General features: G+C 40.3%; 1 protein-coding gene across 10 annotated transcripts in view; it reads left to right on the top strand.

Annotated features, from left to right (window-relative positions):
- Positions 1-282: 282 nt before the first annotated feature.
- The window catches only part of NCOA1 (nuclear receptor coactivator 1), a 219,034-nt gene continuing 197,768 nt past the window's right edge, over positions 283-21,548 (top strand). For 7 of the 10 annotated variants that reach the window (XM_024998757.2, XM_024998760.2, XM_024998762.2 and 4 more), the window contains exon 1: positions 283-372. The gene's annotated coding sequence lies outside the window, so the exon portion shown is untranslated. Of the gene's footprint in view, positions 373-761; positions 906-20,249; positions 20,445-21,548 lie in introns of those variants that run through there. The other 3 variants (XM_024998761.2, XM_024998758.2, XM_059891285.1) reach the window with 2 other exon arrangements.

The following is a 21,548-nucleotide window of genomic DNA, read 5'->3' as shown; positions in this document are numbered from 1 at the left end:
GAGGAGGAGGAGGAGGAGGAGAACATGGCGGCCGCGGAGAGCGGCTGAAATGCCTGTTCTTCAGGCCAGGAGAGCGGGAGTCTTGACGCGATTCTCGAAGCCTTCTCCTTAGACGGCCGGATCGCGGCCTCCAGCGCCTCGGCCGCCCTGTTCCCTGTTGCTCCGTCCAGCGGAGCCTGCGTCGGGTCCGTTCTGCATCCCCCCTGAGGGGGGACCCCCTGGCTCCGGAGGAGGGGGCCGGAGAGCCGCGGCGGCGGCGGCGGCGGCGGCGGCGGGCTCCCGGCCCGAGCAGCAGCGGAGGCCGCGGCGGCGCCGCCACGGTCGCGGGAGAGCGCGGCGCCCGTCAGCGCGGCCCAGAGGCGGCGGCAGCAGGTGAGTGGCGGGCGGCGGGCGCCGAGCCTCCCGGTGGGTGCAGCTGTCACGAGCCGCGCGGCCGCCGAGGCCCTAGGGGGCGGGAGCAGCTGGCGCCCCCTCCGCCCCCCGCTCTCCTTTCTCTCCGCTAGTCCCCCCCTCCCACTTTCCCCGAGTTCTCCCTCGGCCTCGCGCGGCTGGAGGGGGCGGAGGTCGCAGCTGTCATGGGCACCAGCTGGGGGCTGCGTCGCGGAGGGAAACTGCTGCAGCAGCGACTTTGGCTTGCCCGGGTTTCCCAGTTGCCCTAGTTAGCGCGGACCGGGCGAGCATCCGCGGAGGGTGCGCGAGGCTCGCGGCGGCCGGCCCGGCGTGGGGAGCGGCGCCCCGAGCCCGCGGGCGCTCCCCGCCGCCGCCGCCGCCGAGAGGGGGAGCCGGAAGTCGGCGCCGGCGCCCCTCGGCCGGGGCGAGCGCGGTGACCTTGGCAAGCCGGGTAACCTCTCCGAGTCTTCGCTTGCCGGGACTGCGAAATGGGGATGACCGTGGCGAGCCTTCCCGTAAGCCTCAGCCTTCGACGGCGCTTCTGTTTTACACCCCGCGCACTTGCTTTTCCCATCTCCAGACAGAGGGATTTCGAAGGCAGAAATGGGATGGATAAGTGAGATTTTTTTTTCCTGTTGTGTCTAGGGTTTGGTCCCCATCGTCAGATTCCGCTGAAAGGAGGTAGGAGTGGAGAGTAGGGGGGGCAAACACGTCGGCTGGACGACTGAGGGGTGGGATGGGTTAATGGTCAGCCCGACCGAACTCGAGCCTTTCCCTAGTCGCTTGGAAGAGTAATGGGAGAAACCGGACACCAGGATCCCCGCTCTTACTACCCAGTTATGTTTTTGTTTGTTTGTTTTTGAAGCAGTCACTCCCATGTACTATAGACACTGCCTCAGTTGACGGTGTTAGAGGGAGACGGAGGGTTTGACAATAAAGCCTGTGTGTGTGACAAGGACAGTCCGTGCTGCTGTGGCTGCAGAGTTTGGTGGGGAGGAAAACTTTAAGCTGGAGGATGTTTTAGCTTTTCAGACTTGACTTCGTTCACTGTAGGCGTTGAAGAGGCAGGTGTCCTTGTGGAGAAGGTGACTTTTTAATTTTTTTCTTTTTTCTTTTGAGATGGTGAATTTTTAATGTCGAGTATGATGGTGGTGAATGAAGGGTTCTTGAGTGAATTGCAGTCCCGGCACCCTCTGTTGATGCCAAGAGTAATCTCTGTGGCGATGATTTGTGAGGGCTGAGGCTTACACTTCAGTGATTAAGAAATCTTCAAGTGTCTGTGTAAAACATTGCTGCGGTGCAGCCTAGATTATACTCTACAGCTGAAGGGATGGATTTCAGGGGTTAAATTTGAGGTTTGTCTTCAATTCTGGAATTGGTTGAAGGTTAGTCTCAAAAAAAAAAAAAAAAAAGTTGGCCAAAGGGGCCTCTCAGCTTGTTTCACAGAAGCTGTGATGTAGTAGGAAGGGGGTCAGATTTCTTCATGTTGAGAGTAATGTGAAAAGAAAGTATTTGCTTGGGTCTTTTGGCTCCTGAACTAGAAATAGTTTTGGGTTAAAGGTAGCAGTGGGATTTGATTTAGCTTAATAAGTGGGCATTCCTTGTACTATTTGTTGTAAACTACATGCAACTGCAAATGTTTCTTTTATATCTCCTCTACTTTGTGGGTCTAATTTGGTTTTGTGAACTAGGTTTGGAAATGGTTTGCCTCTATTTCTTATTCAGAATTTATGCTTTGGAAACAATGGATCAAAAAGGGGGCCCGAATAGGGAATATATGGTATGGAGAGAAAAAGCAGGGGTGCTGCTTATAAGAACAGAGATTCCGTTTGATTTTTGTAGACGTTTTGCACTGATGATTTATTTCATTTAGTTAACTCATGATGAAGTTTGGTTTTTAAGGTGCAAAATTTGAATTTTACATAGTTTATAGTTAATCTTTTCTTCATTTCTTTCTGAGAAAATCTGTAGGATTGAATCTTTTAAATTGCTTTTTGTGTGGTTTAAGCCAAGGGAGTATTTTAGATCTGCATTTTTGGGTAAGTGGTTTTATTGAAAAAAAGTGCTTGATGGGACTAATGGTGATTGTTCCATTTAAACTGGGATTATATAGACAATGCATTTTCCTGCCTCTTTCTGCCAACATTTGTTTTTCTTTCTCCTTCAATTCCAGGGTTTCATTTCTAGAAATCTGGGCTGGAAACAGAAGCAGCAGTTTGTATAATCCCAAGAACTTGCTTATGCCAGGAAGCTGTAAGGGTAGCGTGAAGTGGGTGTGGTACAAAGATACTGCCAATATTTAAGAACAGTGTAACTGTTGAGGGAGTCTAGGGTCAAACTTTAATTTTTGTTGAATTTCCTGTTTTCTTTGTATGTGTTAATCTTTTGGTGGGCAGAGGATTGGGTTGCTCTGGTGCTGACTGGTACATATTGTGATAGCACTCACACATTTTCATGCTTTTGCTCTATAGGAAAGGGTGGTAAACATGCTTAAATAATTTAAAGATGTTCCCAGGATGAAATGTTGTCTTCATGTACTCTTGATCCTGCTAATCCACTGATCAGTCTTTATCAGGACTAAATGTTGAGTAAGTGATGAGGGTGGCATAGAGGTGCTGAAAGCTGGAGAGGGGAAGAAAGGATATTGGACATTCTTTGAAAATCTTTTCTCTTTTGGACTATGTATCACAGTATGATTTATAATTCTTTTTAAAGAACATCTCTGTTGTCATCAATTTCACATACCTTCTCTTAGATATTACCTTCATTCCTCACTTTAGCTTGTCTTTATTGCCCTATCCCCCAGGGACTCCACATTGTTTGAATATGTTACGTATCTTTTGGGGTTGGTTGGTCTTAAACCATATGGCCTAAAATAGCATTCATTTTAGGGCAAGTATGGGAGGTCAACACAGGCACACACCACTGAATAGAATCTTCTAAGTCATCGGGTAGAGGAAATCCCAAGATGCTCATTATTCCCTTGGCCGTGATTTTCACTTTCTACCTATGATAATCAGAGTTTCTCAGGGGGCCATCAGCTGCTTTTCTTGCAGAGGTCTGGAAACATGTGGTGGGGTCCTTGTTACATTACCTCCAAATATCGGTGCAAAAGAGGGTGGGACTGGGTGAAGTACATGTGTTTCAGGAGTTGAATAGCAGAGCACTGTATTTAGTTTGGGCTGCAGAACCATACAGATTTCTCCCCACCTCATATAGCTTTCCTAAAAGTGGGACAGACTAGACTTTAGGAAAGGACTTCTTTAGTGCTTTTCTCCCAGGTTAACCAGTAGCTTAGCTCTTGGTTGTTGGTCACTAAGGATGGACCGTGTGGTCTCTGACCTTTTTTCTTAACATCAGAGATGAGGTCTAGTCAATTCAAACCTTCCTTTCTCTCTTTTTTGTTAGTCAGATTTTGTGCCTCTTACCATATGGTGTCAGAGGTCATAAAATAGCCTCATAGCAACTGTGTGCCATTCTTGATTGCTTAGTTTAAGGAAGAGGTGCAGATTTTTTCCTTTAATTCTAGATGATGTTTTGTGGGTGCACCATATTTGGATTAACGTACCAATGGTTATTTTATATTTCTGCAAGATACTTGGTTGAAAAAGAAGAATTATTACAAAACACTGATTCCAACATTTAAGTCCAATTCTTAAAATGCAAGTAGAGTGGATTGTTGTATATCTGTGTGTCCTCCTCCATTTCCCCATCTGCAACACGGTACTGCTGAGGCTCCTTGAAATGACAGACTTTTAGAAAAGCTTAGTATAGTTGTCATACTTAGAAGGTGAAGCTGCAATCACTGGAGGAGTTGTAGAAGACTTCAGATTAATCAGTCTAGTCACCCTCATCTTAGATATAGTTGATCTAATCTCTCCCTAGTCTTTCCAGGAGGCTCTGAATGGTAAAGAATTCGCCTGCAATGCAGGAGACACCAGTTCAATCCCTGGGTTGGGAAGATCCCCTGAAGAAGGAAATGGCAACCCCCTCCAGTATTCCTGCCTTGGGAAATCCCATGGACAGAGAGGCCTGAAGGACCACAGTTCATGGGATCGCAAAGAGTCAGACACGATTCAGTGACTAAACAGCAATCTCTCCCCATGGATATGTTTCAGTGTGGAGGGTGGGGAAGCTGGGCTTTATTGGTAAGTACTGGACCTGAGCATCAGGAAAGCACAGGCCAGATCTGTAACACTGGGTGCCAGTACAGAGGTGAAATGCACCTATTAACAGGACCAGAATTCTAATAACACTGAATTATCCAATGTTTCCAGAATGGTGCTTCATTTTTGCCTTGTAATTTTGCCTGGCTTGTAACTTTGAGGCAATTTTTAAGCTTCTTTTGAGAATGGATGTTTGACTTCAGACAGGGATGATGTCCTGGCTCTTCTACTTAGTGGGTGTAACCTTGTGCTAGTTATTTAACCACTGTAAACCTCAGATTTTCATGCTTAAAATTGAAATAATGTACTTAAGCTCATATTGTTGTGGTCTTGGAATTAACTTATATTAAATAAGAAGATAATATTGGAACGTACTAAGACTTTATTCTACATTCCATATCCTAAACACATCACTGTCTAATCCATCATCAGATTATTTGATTCTTTTCTTTACAGTTTCTTGGATTTCTCTGTTTTTTCTGCCTCTACAGTCTGGTTCTGTCATTTTGCATATACAGTAATTAGCGTTACATGAACTCTGTGGGCCTTTATCCTTAAAGGAATTTCTTCATCGTTAAATGAACACATTGGTTTGAGTTCATATTTCTTCCTGTGCTGAAATTCTGTGATTTATAACTGTTTGCCTGCATGCATTTATTTGCCTGACTAATTCATCCGACATATAAATGATGAAAAAATTCTTTTCTGAAATATTTTTTGGTATTACTGTTTTTAATGGACACTCTGTGGACAAATTTATCAAATGTAAATCATTTAAACTGTTCTTATATTTCTCATTCCAGTAAATTTATTGCAGATGGTATATGCAGAAATGCTTTGTAAACTGTAAAGTGCTATACAAGAAAGTATTATAATCACTTGTAGATATCTTGCTTCTTTGATTATACATGTTTCGTTTCTTTATTTAAAGTGTTTCCTTTATCTTTATCTTTTGATCTTCAAAAACAGTCAAAGCCGGTATGTTCTCTCGAAAGCTTGATTTTTATCGCACTCCTTTAGCATCAGTTACTCAGTTTGTTCTATAAATAAATTCCTTTCTTCCTTTCCTCCTTTATTTATTTTTTTGAAAGAGTTTCTCTTATTAGTGTATGTTGAATGGGTTTTCCTAATTAGATTAAAAAATCCTTGGGATAACATGAACCACAAGATTTAGAGCAAAGAGGCCTTAATGGTAATTTGGAATAACCTTGTTAATAATGTTATAGATGAGAACACTAAGGCCAGACAAATATGTTAATTTTCATGGGTAACATAATGTCTTTACTTGGGCAGGAACCCAGGTATTCAGCTCCCAGTCTTCTTAATGAGAGTTACTCTTTGTGTTTGAAAGTTATTTCAAAGAGATTTAAAATTTTAAGAATTTTAGTAAGATTTTGAGTAATGTATAAGGTAGGAAGAAAGGAGTATTTTCGTTTTTTGGCCAAAAGTTGGCTGTCAGATATTATAATAAGGTATTAATCAGAAATTAATTAAGGCTGCTCTCTCAAAAAGCACAGAAGTGCCTGGAGAGAAATATATGCTTTTCTTGTATGGCCCTCACCCTTTAAAGCCAGTAAATGTTTATTGAGGACTGTCTCTGAGACACATTGAGACACACTGTATGCAGGTATCGTGCTTGCTCTACATGTTATATTTTATAAGGAAGGTTAAGTGGCTGTTATACGATTGCACAGCTTGTTGGTATTGGGGCTGACATTTGAGTCCAGGTCTTGAGACCTGGAATCTCCAACATACCTCTACACTGGCTTCTCTCCAAGCCTGTTAGCCGCATGTGGCCACATTGCACCCCTCTGTTCTTGTCTGGACTCCTTTCTGTCGTCTTCATGTGCAGTAGAGACGGCTGTAGTCTCCATTGCTTTCTGATGACCCAGGAGCCATGAAGCAGTTACTTAATGAAAGTATCACTTTAAGATTTTCATGCTGTTTCTGATCTCACCTTTGTACTTAGTAATGTTGATTCTTTGGTGCTTCTGGTCTAGCTTATCTTTGAATGGTTGGTTTGGAGTCTTAGCAATACAATTCTGCCTCTCAAGTTTTGTTAGTATTTGAATAGCTAGAGCTTAGGGTATTTTTTTTTCATTTGAAATAAATTGCTTGGTCATTCTCTGTGTTTCCACTTGTATTTTGAATGGTTGGTCTTAATCTGATAGCTTTAATATATTGCATTGTTAGTTTGCCTATATGGTTAAAATATTTACATGCTTTTATTATCAAGCACAGATTCAATTGTTTAACAGAAGATATTCTGTTGTGAGTGTGTTTGTATATATACAGATAATCATACCGTATTTGACCAAATAGTTGAAGGATGAAGTGTCCTTGCCTTTCAAAATACCTGTATGTGTAATACTGGCTTTACTGTGCTGAGTTTGTTTGGAGGAAACTAGGGAAAAGATACTTGTTCTGCAGAGTCTTAAGTCCTCCCTCCCTCTCCATTCCAGATGGTACAGGAAATCTGTTTTAGAATTTCTAAGGGTGTACTCAATCATTCATTCAAGACATAGTTATAAGAGTACTTGTTCAAGGTGCTGTGTTGTGAAAACATAGAAAAGTTAAATGATAAGATATAGATCCTGTTTTTACAGAGATTATGACCTAAGAGAGGTGATAAAATGACACACAAATACCTGTAGTACTAATTAAATGTGATGAGTGCGATGAGAGAGGTACTGAAATAGTATACTTTGAGGAATCTGGAGAGCAAGCAATTATTTTCATTTAAAAGAGATCAGAGCAAGTTTCGTGGAGGGCTTGTTGTTGGACGGGAACATTGAAGGCAGGGGATGATTTCTCTCTGAGTGAGGAGGAGGAGAGCAATATATTCAGGAAGATTAAATAGCAAAGATGAAAGGACAGAAAAGCTTGGGGTTATTTTGGGAGTAATGAAGGGGGAAAGTGTAAGCAGGAAGGTGGCACCAGCTGAAGTGGGAGAAGGAACCAGATGTTCTGGGTGCAGTTGTAAGACATTAAAGGATTTTAATGGAGGGAGGTGGTGAGGAACAGTGAAGTTTGTAGATCTGGAAGAAAATGAAAAGTGTCAGTTTTCCAAATCTACGTGGATCTTTTTTTGGCAGGTTTTACACCCCAAATTTTATATTTTCATAGTTTTTGAAATGATTCCATATGTAAGGCTTACCACACTGGGAACTGACTCATTTTTATGTATATTTGAGAACAGACTTTTTTTTCCCTTTTCTTGGTAGAAGTTAGTACAAAATCTTTTTCACTGGCTTGTGCTTTTTTTTTCCCCCCCAGTAGCTATTTCTTTAAACAGTGTGTTATCATTTGGCATTCTTAAGATGATGCAGCAGACTTGTTTTTCAAGTGTAAAAATGTCATCTCCTTATGTAAATATATGTCACTGTATAAGTTAGATTGGTCATGCAAGTTGAAAGCCCCTGGCTCTCAATATAGTTCATGATTTATTTTACTGATTTATTTATGCCCTGCCATGTTCCAGAAAGGATTTAAAGCAGGATATGTCATGAAAAGTCTTGGACCTTGTTCGAGCCCTGTCTATTATTTGACTGAATCGCTAGCCAACATTACACTGAGGGAACAGTGTTGAAGACAACTGGTGTCACAGAATGTGCTGCAGTTGTGTCTTTTGCCAACTGGTAGTGATTCAGAGATGGATACAATATAATTAGACTACCTTTAAGGATAAGTCCTTCGAACTTTGAGAGCATGTAAGGAAAATTGGTTGGAAGGAACTCACGGAGGGCTTTGACCCTTGGGAGCCCAGGCACATTTAGAGCAGTGGTCTCTACAGTAGGGTTTATATAAAATTATCTGGGAAATGGGAGAAATACTAGAGGTCTGTTTGAAAGATTCTTTATTTTCAGTCAGCTGTGATGTTTTTTAGTTCATAGGAGCATGGGTAATTAGATTTTTAGATTTATTATTTTATTTTATTTTATTTTTTTTTAGATTTATTATTTTAAATAGTAGACTCTTAACATGTATTGTTGCAATAGGAAGTCACCATGCAGATCTTTTATAAAATATTTCATCCAGTTTAGCTGGTCATCTTGAGGCAAAGGACTTAAGTATTGTCTAATCTGAAGATGACTTACTAATTTTTCTTTCACGAAAACACAAATTTCAGATACAAATGTCTGAAATTTGCTGACATTTTCCTCTCACAGGTGTCTGTGAATTATATACTACCTACCTGATATTTATGAAAATTAACAGACTTAATCTGTTGCTTTGGGATGATAGGTAAATTCATAACAGTGACCCGAAAAGTAACTACCTTTCAAGACGAAATCCACTATTATGAAGAGAGGTTATTTGGAATGGATATTTGGATATTTCCAATTCTAAACATCCAAAATTGATATTTGGAATTATTTCCATCATTATTGGATTTAATTGCTGAAGATGATATGATCTTAAAACTTTAAGAATATTTTTATATGTACACTTGAACTTGAAAACAGAATTTTCTGACCTGTATAAAAATCTAGTAAAAACTGAGAATATATTAATTAAAAAGGCATTACTATCTGATTAGTTAGTAAGAACAACTGATTGTCATCAGGAAATATGGAAATGCACTATCTGAATTTTAGCAAAGACATTTGCATAAATGGTGAACAGGATTGAAGATTGAATATCATGTGGAGGTTTACTCAGTGCAGCAAGTGTGATGCAGTTCTTTCCTTTGTCTTACTCGTCTTTGTGAAGTATGTTTTTGGGCTATGATTACCGTTAAAACCAAATAAAACAATTACCTATTATGAAAATGAACCGAATTTAGAACCAGACTTTTAAGTTGCTATATTACAAAATGTGAAAGCAAAATTAAAAAGTGATTTAGTGTTCATTATGTTTTTCCTCGTATGGGCCGCTCTCTTATTGGACTTCCTTTGTGGTTCAACTGGTGAAGAATCCACCTGCCATGTGGCAGACCTGATTGCGATCCCTGGTTTGGGAAGATAACCCTGGAGAAGGGAAAGGCTACCCACTGCAGTATTCTGTCCTGGAGAATTCCATGGACTGTGTAGTCCTTGGGGTCATAAAGAGTGGGACACAACTGAGCGGCTTTGACTTTTCACATGTTATTCTTAACAAAAATGGTGGTAGTATTAATAGTATTTATTAGGGATAGCACAAGCTGTGTCATCAATAGGTAAATTAAATGTTTAAAAATGGTAAATTAAAAAAAATGGTAAATTTTATTATAATAAGTATCATTTTATGTTTCCATTTTTAGGTATGCTTTATAAGGCACATAATTTATTGGTCTAGTGAGCAATGTATATAAATTATAAATAAATATACCTATATGGCTTCTCATTCAAAACCTTTTTAACTGTGGGATATATGATAAAAATACTTACCACAGTTATATAGGAGGGGTTCTTTTTTTCTTTTTCTTTGTAGTATAAGTATTTATTACTCTGGTATTGTAAATCAGTTAAGGAGGATAACATTCTTGTTGGGACTTAAGAGAAGCTCCAACTCCACCACTAGCACCCAAAGTTGAAATTCTACTTAAACTATTTCTTGAAAAGTTAACACATGAACAGTGAAACATTATTATCATGTGGTGTACTAGTATTGCACATAAGTATATTCTAAATAATCCCATTGCTATGTATTTTGTGCATTCGATGATCTACCTAATCAAAATGTATTGATACATGCGCTTTATCGTACATATGTACTGTGTATGAAAGTGAAAGTGAAAATCGCTCAGTCATGTCCGAGTCTGTGACCCCATGGACTTTACAGTCCGTGGAATTCTCCAGGCCAGAATACTGGAGTGGGTAGCCTTTCCATTCTCCAGGGGATCTTCCCAACCCAGGGATCGAACCCAGGTCTCCAGCATTGCTGAGCCACAAGGGAAGCCCTAATCATACATTATCTGCTCCATACTTATCAGTTCAGTTCAGTTCTGTTGCTCAGTCGTGTCCAACTCTTTGCAACCCCATGAATCACAGCACGCCAGGCCTCCCTGTCCATCACCATCTCCCGGAGTTCACTCAAACTCACGTCCATCGAGTTGGTGATGCCATCCAGCCATCTCATCCTCTGTCATCCCCTTCTCCTCCTGCCCCCAGTCCCTCCCAGCAGCAGAGTCTTTTCCAATGAGTCAACTTCGTATGAGGTGGCCAAAGTACTGGAGTTTCAGCTTCAGCATCATTCCTTCCAAAGAACACCCAGGGCCGATCTCCTCTAGAATGGGTTGGTTGGATCTCCTTGCAGTCCAAGGGACTCTCAAGAGTCTTCTCCAACACCACAGTTCAAAAGCATCAATTCTTCGGCACTCAGCCTTCTTCACAGTCCAACTCTCGCATCCATACATGACCACTGGAAAAACCATAGCCTTGACTAGACGGACCTTTGTTGGCAAAGTAATGTCTCTGCTTTTGAATATGCTATCTAGGTTGGTCATAACTTTTCCTTCAAAGGAGTAAATGTCTTTTAATTTCATGGCTGCAATCACCATCTGCAGTGATTTTGGAGCCCCCCAAAAATAAAGTCGGACACTGTTTCCACTGTTTCCCCATCTATTTCCCATGAAGTGATGGGACCAGATGCCATGATCTTAGTTTTGTGAATGTTGAGCTTTAAGCCAACTTTTTCACTCTCCTCTTTCACTTTCATCAAGAGGCTTTTTAGTTCCTCTTCACTTTCTGCCATAAAGGTGGTGTCATCTGCATATCTGTGGTTATTGATATTTCTCCCGGCAATCTTGATTCTAGCTTGTGCTTCTTCCAGCCCAGCGTTTCTCATGATGTACTCTGCATGGAAGATAAATAAGCATGGTGACAATATACAGCCTTGACGTACTCCTTTTCCTATTTGGAACCAGTCTGTTGTTCCATGTCCAATTCTAATGGTTGCTTCCTGACTTGCATATAGTTTCTCAAGAGGCAGGTCAGGTAGTCCGGTATTCCCATCGCTCTCAGAATTTTTCACAGTTTATTGTGATCCACATAGTCAAAGACACTTACAAGCACATCCATTAACTAAAAGTGTTGCATAACATGTAAAATGACTTACCATACATACCATTTTTTAAAAGTGTTTAAGTTACATTTATTACATTTTTGTATATCTCTTTGGGGACCTTATTATTGCTTTAATTTATTTTGGCATACATAGTATTTTTTGTCACATAGATACCTATTGTACAACATATGTAATTAATATTACATAGAACACACTAATAATTATACATGCCCTATTAAGTCAGATCATTTTTAGTCAATATACTTATTATAATAGATAATCAATTCTTAATTACCAATTTTAGGAAGAGTTCTTAAGAACCCTTGGAATTCATGGACTAAGAGTCTCTAGTTAGGCTTTGGGTGAGTGGTGTCTGTGAACATTCTGAAATTATGTATATGCAAAATTCTATGAGTCTTTCTCTGGAGAGAAATTCATCAGATCCCAAAAGGGTCTGTGACCTCCCCAAAGGTTAAGAACCTCTTTTGTTAAGGACTGGGACCTCAATAACTCCATTCATCCAGTCTTAGTCTTTTGCCAAGTTTAATGGATATATCTGATGTCATTACTTAGGCCCGCAGTATGACTGGATTTGCAGTCTGTTTTTCCATTTTGCAATAGATGTGATTGCAGTGCCTTTGGCCTTTACAGTTGTTTGAGCTCCTATCTGTTTGTTGTACAACTACCTGGTCTTTATCACTTAGCAGCTTTTAGATATCATTTCCCACTTTTCCCCCCAAAATCCCAGTGAAAAAGAGTGGATCTTTTGTATGAGTGTGAAGATGGCAATGCATGAATGTATAGAAGAGCCCAGTATCAATTCGTGTATAGGGACACCCTGCTGGGTAGGCTGGAATTTGCAGTTGTTGTGGTTTTAATCTCTTTGTAAGCATCTGAATCTCAGCTCTTCAGAGTCCTTAAGGTCTGATTTGACATATGCTAAAAACACTTTCCAAGTCCTATCAGCTCTTTACATCTGTTCCTTTTTTCCTCACTGTCGTCATTCTAATCTAGGCCTGATATTTGTGAAAGTACCCCAGAATGGTCTCACTGTCCCCTGGGAGTTGCTTCTTCAGTCTGTCCTAAATTTTGTTTTGGAACAATCATCCTAATTTTTATTTTCATTGCATTACTTTGTTTAAACCCTTCAATGGCTCCTCATTACTGTCAAGATAAAGTTCCTTAGTCTGGCATTTAAAGCTTTCCAGTGTCTGGCACCAACTTGCTTTTCTGGTCTCATTTCCCACTCGTCTCCCCTAATGAACTGCTCAAAGTAAAATCGTCAGCACTGTCCCTTATACATCCCTTGGGCTTCTCTGTTTGCCACCCTTTATTTTTCGTTTCCCTGGAATGTTCTCCCTTATCCTGTGAAATTCTGCATATTCTTTAAAGCTCAGCTCAGTTTCCAACTTGCTTGTTAAGTGTTCAGACTGTAAAATTTGAAAAAATCCCTTCCTTCGATGAACTCTTTTAATATTTATTTTCTTTATTATTAACTTGACACTTTATACTGCATTTATACTTTGGAGTTTTTGTTTTCATGCATCCTGTCTCCCAAATTAGGGTATGAGAATGGCAAAGGGGATCATGTTTTATTATCTGTCCTCTGCAGTGTCTTGTACTTGTAGATATTAAAATATTTGACAACTTACATTGATTAAATCATGATAGTACTTAAGTACTTATTAATGTACTTAGAGAAATAGGCCTTTTTTGTATGTGTGCCCTTGGAGCTCAGTCAGTAAAGAATCTGCCTGCAGTACAGGAGACCTGGGTTCAATCCCTGCATTGGGAAGATCCCCTGGAGAAGGAAATGGCAAACCACTCCAGTTTCCTTGCCATGAAAAATCTCATGGGCAGAGGAGCCTGGTGGGCTGCAGTCCATGGCGTTGCAAAGAGTCGGGCACGACTGAGTAACTAACACACTGGAATACTCATACAACATATCTAGGAATCCTCTTTACTGGTTTCAGAGTATTTGGGAAATTGAATTGGAAATCAGATGTTGCTCAGACGGCTTGTAAGTCCTACAGCACAAGAAGTCGGCTGTCAAGGGCTGTGTTCAGAAGTCTGGGGGTAACCTGGTAACTCTTTGTTCTCCAGTGTCTTGCTCCACTTGCCTTGGATAATAGAAAACCTTGTGTGTGTTCAGCTCTCTCCTTTGCTTTGCTGGAGACACAGATTCCTAATATCTTGAGGAATACTACATTTCTGTTTTAATTTTTTAACACATTCTCCTCAATAGAAGATAAAGTTTGATGGAATACCTGTTGTTTGCATGTAAGGGGCACCATGAGGTAGTTGTACCTTAGAGTTTCCATCCTTCAGGGAGATTATAATTCCTATAGGGAGTCTCCTTTGCTTTTAGTCATACACGAATAAAAAAAAAATGTCATAAGGGAGTATATAACTGGTTTACTTAGTTGCCAGATGAGATATGGGGAACTCCTCTAGCACTTATTTTTAGCACTCTCTTGAAATTTATTATCATTTATACCTTTCTTACCAACCACATTGTAAATAATAGGAAGTAGATACCATTTATTGTGTTAGTTATATATGCCAGAACCACAGTGCATTTCAAGTCCTTTACTGTAGTATACATGTAAGTGTGTTACCCGTGTTGCCAGGAACATGATCTGGGTAGGTTTCCTGCAGGAAATGGAATTTCAGTTAGATTTCTAGGATTTGAAATGATACTTGTAGCATCATCCCTTGGAATATGTTAAAAAAAAAAAAAGGTGGGGTGGGGGGGATTCTGTAGTTAAAATAATGAAGTACAATGTTTGCTCAATACCTGAACATGGAACCTCCTTGGTTACTATGCTTTTGGCACTGAAGTGACCCATGTCACTTCGTCTTGTAACCCATTGGCCAAAAGTAGTCACAGGGCACTACTTGTGGAGCTAGGCAATGTGGGCAAGAAATGAATATTCAGTGATAGTAAATATCTGTGCCCCACTACAGTATAGCAGACTTGGCTTTCTTCAGAGCCATGAATACTAGAATTGGTAGCGTCCTGCTTGGAGTCATTGAAATAAAGAAGAATTGTTTTTGTGTGTCAGTCTAAAGGGGACTTTATTATTAAATTTATTTGTGAAAAGAACTTGTAGTTTTGAATGGTAGCTTCTTGAGACAGTTACAGGAGAAATTTTTACTAATGTCTCTAGGAGTAGATACTATAAGTTGTTTTAGTTTAGATGGTTTGCTACCACCTTTAGAGTAGGTATTTGAAACAGGTAGGAAGTGTTATTTGGCTTCAGTAAAACTGATCCAGAATTTTTCCTCATGTACTGCTAAGATTATAAGGTGAGAAAAGAGAGGACATAAAGAGCTTTCAGATTGTATTAGAAGCCATGTACTGTCTGAGGATTTCTTAAAATTTCTCTTTACAGGTCTTGGAAGTCTTTTCTTTTCCTCTTATCAACATATTATTGCTAATTAATTAAAATATGTTTTCTCCATTTTCTGTTTGTCTTTTAATGCTTGGTTTGATAAGGACTGGCTGGTGGTTAAAATGTTGGCCAAGTGTCCAGGATTTGAAAGTGCAGATTTTATACATGTTATTTATACATGAGGCTTATTTTCCCTATGACTTAATTCTAATGTCACCAACCCTGAACTTTTTAGACCTTAGGATTTCTTTCTGACTACGTTCTAGTATTTTCTTCCTTTTTAAATTAAAAATAAATCATATGTGTAATACATGACTATATTCAAATAATAAGTTCAAGGAAATGGGAATATATAGAATTAAAAGGTGAAAGTCTCCATAGTGAACTTGATACTGGTAATTTAGGCTGTGTAGTGTCCCCTTTCCCCCCTTTCCAGGTGTTGCTATATCCTACCCCTTGGCCAGGAGGTGAGCATGTGACTTAGGCTTGGTCTATTAACACTCCATTTCTCTGGAAATAGTGATTGCTACAGGATGGCCATATGACCAAAGCAGGTTCAGACCCCCCTTCCTTGAGATTGAAAAGCAGATATTGGACATGGGACAGGTTCATTCCTTTAGAATTGCTAAGGTGAGATAGCGTGTGCTTGGCCAAGTAAAGAAACCTATGTGCCATAGGAAAGAATGCCAACATAAAGACAGAAGCTGAGTGACCACAGACACACTCACAGATGCACAGTCATATAGCCTCACACGCTTGCATGTGAAGCATGGAGTCGTTGGAGTCTCTGGCTCCACTTGAACCTTAAAGTAGATCCACTTTGTATTTTCCGGTTAAATGAGCTACTCAGCTGCCTAACTTGTGTGAGTTTGAATATTGAATTTCTGTCTCTTGGAACTGAAAGAGTCCTGACCAGTTCAGACCCCTGTTGTCAGCTTCCCTCTCCTTCCCTCCCCTCTACCCACAGGATCAAGCTTTTTGAATTATTACAGGCTTTTAAAAACTTAATATCATGAAAATCTTTCTGTGTTAGAATATGAAGGAGCCATTTTACTTTACATAAAATTCTGCATAGAGTTGCATTAGATGTATTTTCCATAGTTTATGTAACCATCCCTCTTTTGATAGACATTTAAACTAGTTTTTCTGTTTCAAGATATATTTTGGTAAACATGCTAGTTTGAACTTGTTTTTGTATATGTATGAGAACATACCTATGGAATTAATGATTATGCATATTTTAAAACATTGATGTCCTTTCAAAACATTTCTCCAAAGGCTCTACCAATTTATGCTTTCACTAAGAGTATATGATAGTCACTGCTCTCCCCTGACTTTATCAGCTCTGGATATTAATGGTCATTTCTATTTTGGCCCTGTCTGGTGGGTGAAAATGGTATAAAGCATTGTTGTATTTGAAGTTCCCTGACTATTGATACAGTTGATCATCTCTCTGATGTCTTTTTATTGGATTTCCCCCCCAAGACTTTCTTTATTCATATTTTTTTCATGTTCTATTGGGCTGCTTGTCTTTTAAAATCGCGTCCTAGCCCTAGTATACTCATGATGTAATCATTTTATACTAATGAGGGATGGCCTTGGTAAACTGCTGATTCTGCTTCCTAGTTTGAAAGAAAGATGTGAGATATCTACTACTCCAAAACCCACATCTTATTTATTCACAGATGTCCCTGGATATTTAATCGGTTTATATGTGATGACTTTGGATAGCTGCCCAGTTCATTTGTAGAGCTTCAGGGTACACATCTCAAGTAGATGGTCTATGGGTAAAATTGAGGTAATTTTATGGCTGAAGTAAAAAGTTGAGAAACTGTTTATTGGAGAATTTTCCAGGTCCAAATCATGGGTTTGTGATTTGTGATTGCATGGAATTTGGGCACTCACCCATTATACATTGGTGCTGAATCAGAACCACTTTCAGAGGAAAATTTTGACCCTGTGAGGAACTATTGTCTTGGCTCACCTCCATGGAGAGTTGGGTTAGCTGCAACTTAGATGTCTTTAGTGGTTAGATTCCTTAATTTTCCTAAGAGCATATTAACCTAATTCTGTACTTGATTGGCTACAAAAGTGTATAGTCTACCTGTAATTGGCAGTATAGAATAGCTAGTATGAATTCACTTACATTGCTGCCTAATTCTTACCAAACACCTAGTAGTCAGAAACAGGACTCTGAAAATTGCATTCACACATTCAATCCACTGCGTTAGAAACAATCAATCTTCACTTTCCCATTCTGTTGTTTTCCTCTATTTCTTTGCTTTGATCGCTGAGAAAGGCTTTCTTACCTCTCCTTGCTATTCTTTGCAACTCTGCATTCAAATGGGAATATCTTTCCTTTTCTCATTTGCTTTTCGCTTCTCTTCTTTTCACAGCTATTTGTAAGGCCTCCTCAGACAGCCATTTTGCTTTTTTGCATTTCTTTTCCATGGGGATGGTCTTGCTCCCTGTCTCCTGTACAATGTCACGAACCTCCTTCCATAGTTCATCAGGCACTCTGTCTATCAGATCTAGTCCCTTAAATCTATTTCTCACTTCCACTGTATAATCATAAGGGATTTGATTTAGGTCATACCTGAATGGTCTAGTGGTTTCCCCTAACAACAGAATGGGAAAGACTAAAGATCTCGTCAAGAAAATTAGAGATACCAAGGGAACATTTCATGCAAAGATGGGCTTGATAAAGGACAGAAATGGTATGGACCTAACAAAAGCAGAAGACATTAAGAAGAGGTGGCAAGAATACACAGAAGAACTGTACAAAAAAGATCTTCATGACCCAGATAACCACAGTGGTGTGATCACTGACCTAGAGCCAGACATCCTGGAATGTGAAGTCAAGTGGGCCTTAGGAAGCATCACTATGAACAAAGCTAGTGGAGGTGATGGAATTCCAGTTGAGCTATTTCAAATCCTGAAAGATGATGCTGTGAAAGTGCTGCACTCAATATGCCAGCAAATTTGGAAAACTCAGCAGTGGCCACAGGACTGGAAAAGATCAGTTTTCATTCCAATCCCAAAGAAAGGCAATATCAAACAACACTCAAACTACTGCACAATTGCACTCAAGTCACAGGCTACTAAAGCAATGCTCAAAATTCTCCAAGCCAGGCTTTAGCAATACGTGAACTGTGAACTTCCTGATGTTCAAGCTGGTTTTAGAAAAGGCAGAGGAACAGAGATCAAATTGCCAACATCCGCTGGATCATCGAAAAAGCAAGATTCTGCTTTATTGACTATGCCAAAGCCTTTGACTGTGTGGATCACTATAAACTGTGGAAAATTCTGAAAGAGATGGGAATACCGGACCACCTGACCTGTCTCTTGAGAAACCTGTGTGCAGGTCAGGAAGCAACAGTTAGAACTGGACATGGAACCACAGACTGGTTCCAAATAGGAAAAGGAGTATGTCAAGGCTATATATTGTCACCCTGCTTATTTAACTTCTATGCAGAGTACATCATGAGAAACCCCGCACTGGAAGAAGCACAGGCTGAAATCAGGATTGCCAGGAGAAATACCAATAACCTCAGATATGCAGATGATACCACTCTTATGGCAGAAAGTGAGTGAGTGTGTGAAGTCGCTCAGTCGTATCCGACTCTTTGCAGCCCCATAGACTGTAGCCTACCAGGTTTCTCCATCCATGGGATTTTCCAGGCAAGAGTACTGGAGTGGGGTGCCATTTCCTTCTCCAGAGGATCTTCCCAACCCAGGGATCGAACCCAGGTCTCCCACATTGTAGGCAGACGCTTTACCGTCTGAGCCACCAGGGAAGCCCTAGTGAAGAAAGTGAAGAGGAACTAAAAAGCCTCTTGATGAAAGTGAAAGAGGTGAGTGAAAAAGTTGGCTTAAAGCTCAACATTCAGAAAACGAAGATCATGGCATCTGGTCCCATCACTTCATGGGAAATAGATGGGGAAACAGCAGAAACAGTGTCAGACTTTATTTTTTTGGGCTCCAAAATCACTGCAGATGGTGACTGCAGCCATGAAATTAAAAGACGCTTACTCCTTGGAAGGAAAGTTATGACCAATCTAGATAGCATATTGAAAAGCAGAGACATTACTTTGCCAACAAAGGTTCATCTAGTCAAGGCTATGGTTTTTCCAGTACTCATGTATGAATGCGAGAATTGGACTGTGAAGAAAGCTGAGCGCCAAAGAATTGATGCTTTTGAACTGTGGTGATGGAGAAGACTGTCTTGAGTCCCTTGGACTGCAAGGAGATCTAACCGGTCCATCCTAAAGGAGATCAGTCCTGGGTGTTCATTGAAAGGACTGATGTTGAGGCTGAAACTCTAATACTTTGGCCACCTCATGTGAAGAGCTGACTTGTAAAAGACCCTGATGCTGGGAGGGATTGGGGGCAGAAGGAAAAGGAGACGACAGAGGATGAGATGGCTGGATGTCATCACCGACTCGATGGACTTGAGTTTGGGTAAACTCTGGGAGTTGGTGATAGGGAGGCCTGGTGTGCTGCGGTTCATGGGGTCACAAAGAGTCAGACACGACTGAGCCACTGAACTGAACTGAACTGAATCTTTACTTGAATCAAGCCAGAATACCAGAGAGATGCATATATTGATTGCATTGTTTTAGACTGGGGTAGAATCACTTTTACAGAATTATTATTGGTGTGATGCAGTCTGCTTTTATTGAGGGCCATTAAAACAGTTTTATGAAATTTATGATCTACAAGTGCTCCTCTTGTAGAATTGTTGTGAGGATATTATCTCCTGTGTCTCAGTGCCCTTGTTGATATTGTAACTATTGCTACTACTGTTAAGGTTAGCTGCTGATCCAGAGGACTAAGACTGAACACAAACTTAACTGATAGTTAATGGACAGATACTGCTCTTGGCTGATAGCAATTGCTTCTCCTTTCCCCAGAGGGAGGCAACTTTATGGATAAGGGGTGATGTCATGGTTGTGGCCCTGGAGCTAGATTTACTTGCTTGAATCCTGGCTTTGCAACTTCCTAGTTGTGTGTTATTTAGCCTCTTGCTGCCTCAGTGTTCTGAGGCCTCATCTATAAAATGGGGATAATAATTGTACTTATTTCCACAAGGTGGTTGTGAGAATTTTGTGACTTTAAGCATATGAAATGCTTAGAACATGTCTGGCCCAGGACACATGCAGAGAAAGTAAGGTGCTGTTATCCGCTCCCCCCCCCCCCCCCAATTTTTAATTGTGTAAGATGTACATAACATAAAATTTTAACCATTTTTAAATGTAAAGCTTAAGTTGCTGTCATTGTTATCATCATCATCATCATCAGAACCCATGTAAACATGTGTAGTAATTTTTTCCCCTCAGGTCTGGGTACCAGGACCAAATGCGTTTCCTCTGAGCAGCTAGTTGGCCTGTATTACAGAGCCATTGTGACGCTCACAAGCCTTGGTGCTCCCCTCTGCAGGGTGGCTCAGCCAGGCGTGCGGCGCCCCCCACAGCTGCATAAGGCCTTGCGGCACACAGTTGGTGTGGTAAGCTTGCATCTGGCATTATCTGCTTTTCTCCCTCATTTTCCCTTTTCCCCCTTCTTGTCCACTTCTTTCTTTTTAATGTTAATGCATTCTTTGAGCTGTCTCAAATCTTTTTTAGAATAATATGGAAATAAACAAGAAATCTTCATTCAGCATGTGTCCATGTTGAAACTTTAGACAGATTTTCATTTCATTTACCTTAAGCAGGGCTGCTTCTTGATGACAGGGAGGTGCTCTAATTCTCATTAAGATATCTCCAGTCACATCCTAGCGTTACTTCTGGGGAGGTCCCTATTGACAGCTAATCTTGTTGACGGTGTGGGTTTTTTTTTAAGCTTCAGTCACAAAAGTGTTCCTTCCTGACTTTTCTTGTTTGTTTTTTCCATTGGCCTTTGCTCCAGCCTTCTCTTGTAGATTTGGGGGTTGGGGTTGAGGGGGGAGGATCATTTTAAGAACTTGTAGACTTGTAGTCTTTAAAAATACACATCAGAATGAGACTTTCATCATACATGTAGTGTAGGAAGAGTAAAGGCTATATGTGTTGTTTTGATCTTTTTTTAAAAACCAGAATGCTAGGTTTATTGATTTACAAAGAGAAAAAAGAAGTGTCCCAAAGCCTAAAATATTCCCATATATTCTGGAGATATCACTAGCATATTCTCTTCCTCAAGCAGAGATGTATAATGGGGCCGATGCTACTGCCTTTTTGGAGAGAGAATTTTAAAAAGTTTTTTTGACATCAGAATTGATTAAAATGTCTTAAGTCCTTTTTTTTTTTTTTTAATTTGTAGATTCCTTCTCTCTCTCTCCTTTTCTCTCTCCCCCCCTTTCTTTTTTGTCTGTTGAAGAACCTGGGTGGTTTGTCCTATTAGAATTTCTTACAATCTGAATTTCTATTGAGTTTAACGTGTTTTTCTACCCTCTTTCCATTCTGTAAATTGGTTATTTGATATAGAAGGTTGATAAAGGTTTCATCTGGGGGGAAGGCCAGATGACTTTATAGATGGTATTATGAGACACACATAATGTCTAGTTGTCTTTTTGTGATGTTATCAGCTGTGAGTATTGCTATTGGCTTTCTGTTCTTAAAATCCTAAAGTAGTC

Source organism: Bos taurus, chromosome 11 (assembly GCF_002263795.3).
Source record: "Bos taurus isolate L1 Dominette 01449 registration number 42190680 breed Hereford chromosome 11, ARS-UCD2.0, whole genome shotgun sequence".
Taxonomy (NCBI): Eukaryota; Metazoa; Chordata; class Mammalia; order Artiodactyla; family Bovidae; genus Bos; species Bos taurus.
This window is presented reverse-complemented; position numbering and strand designations above follow the sequence as displayed.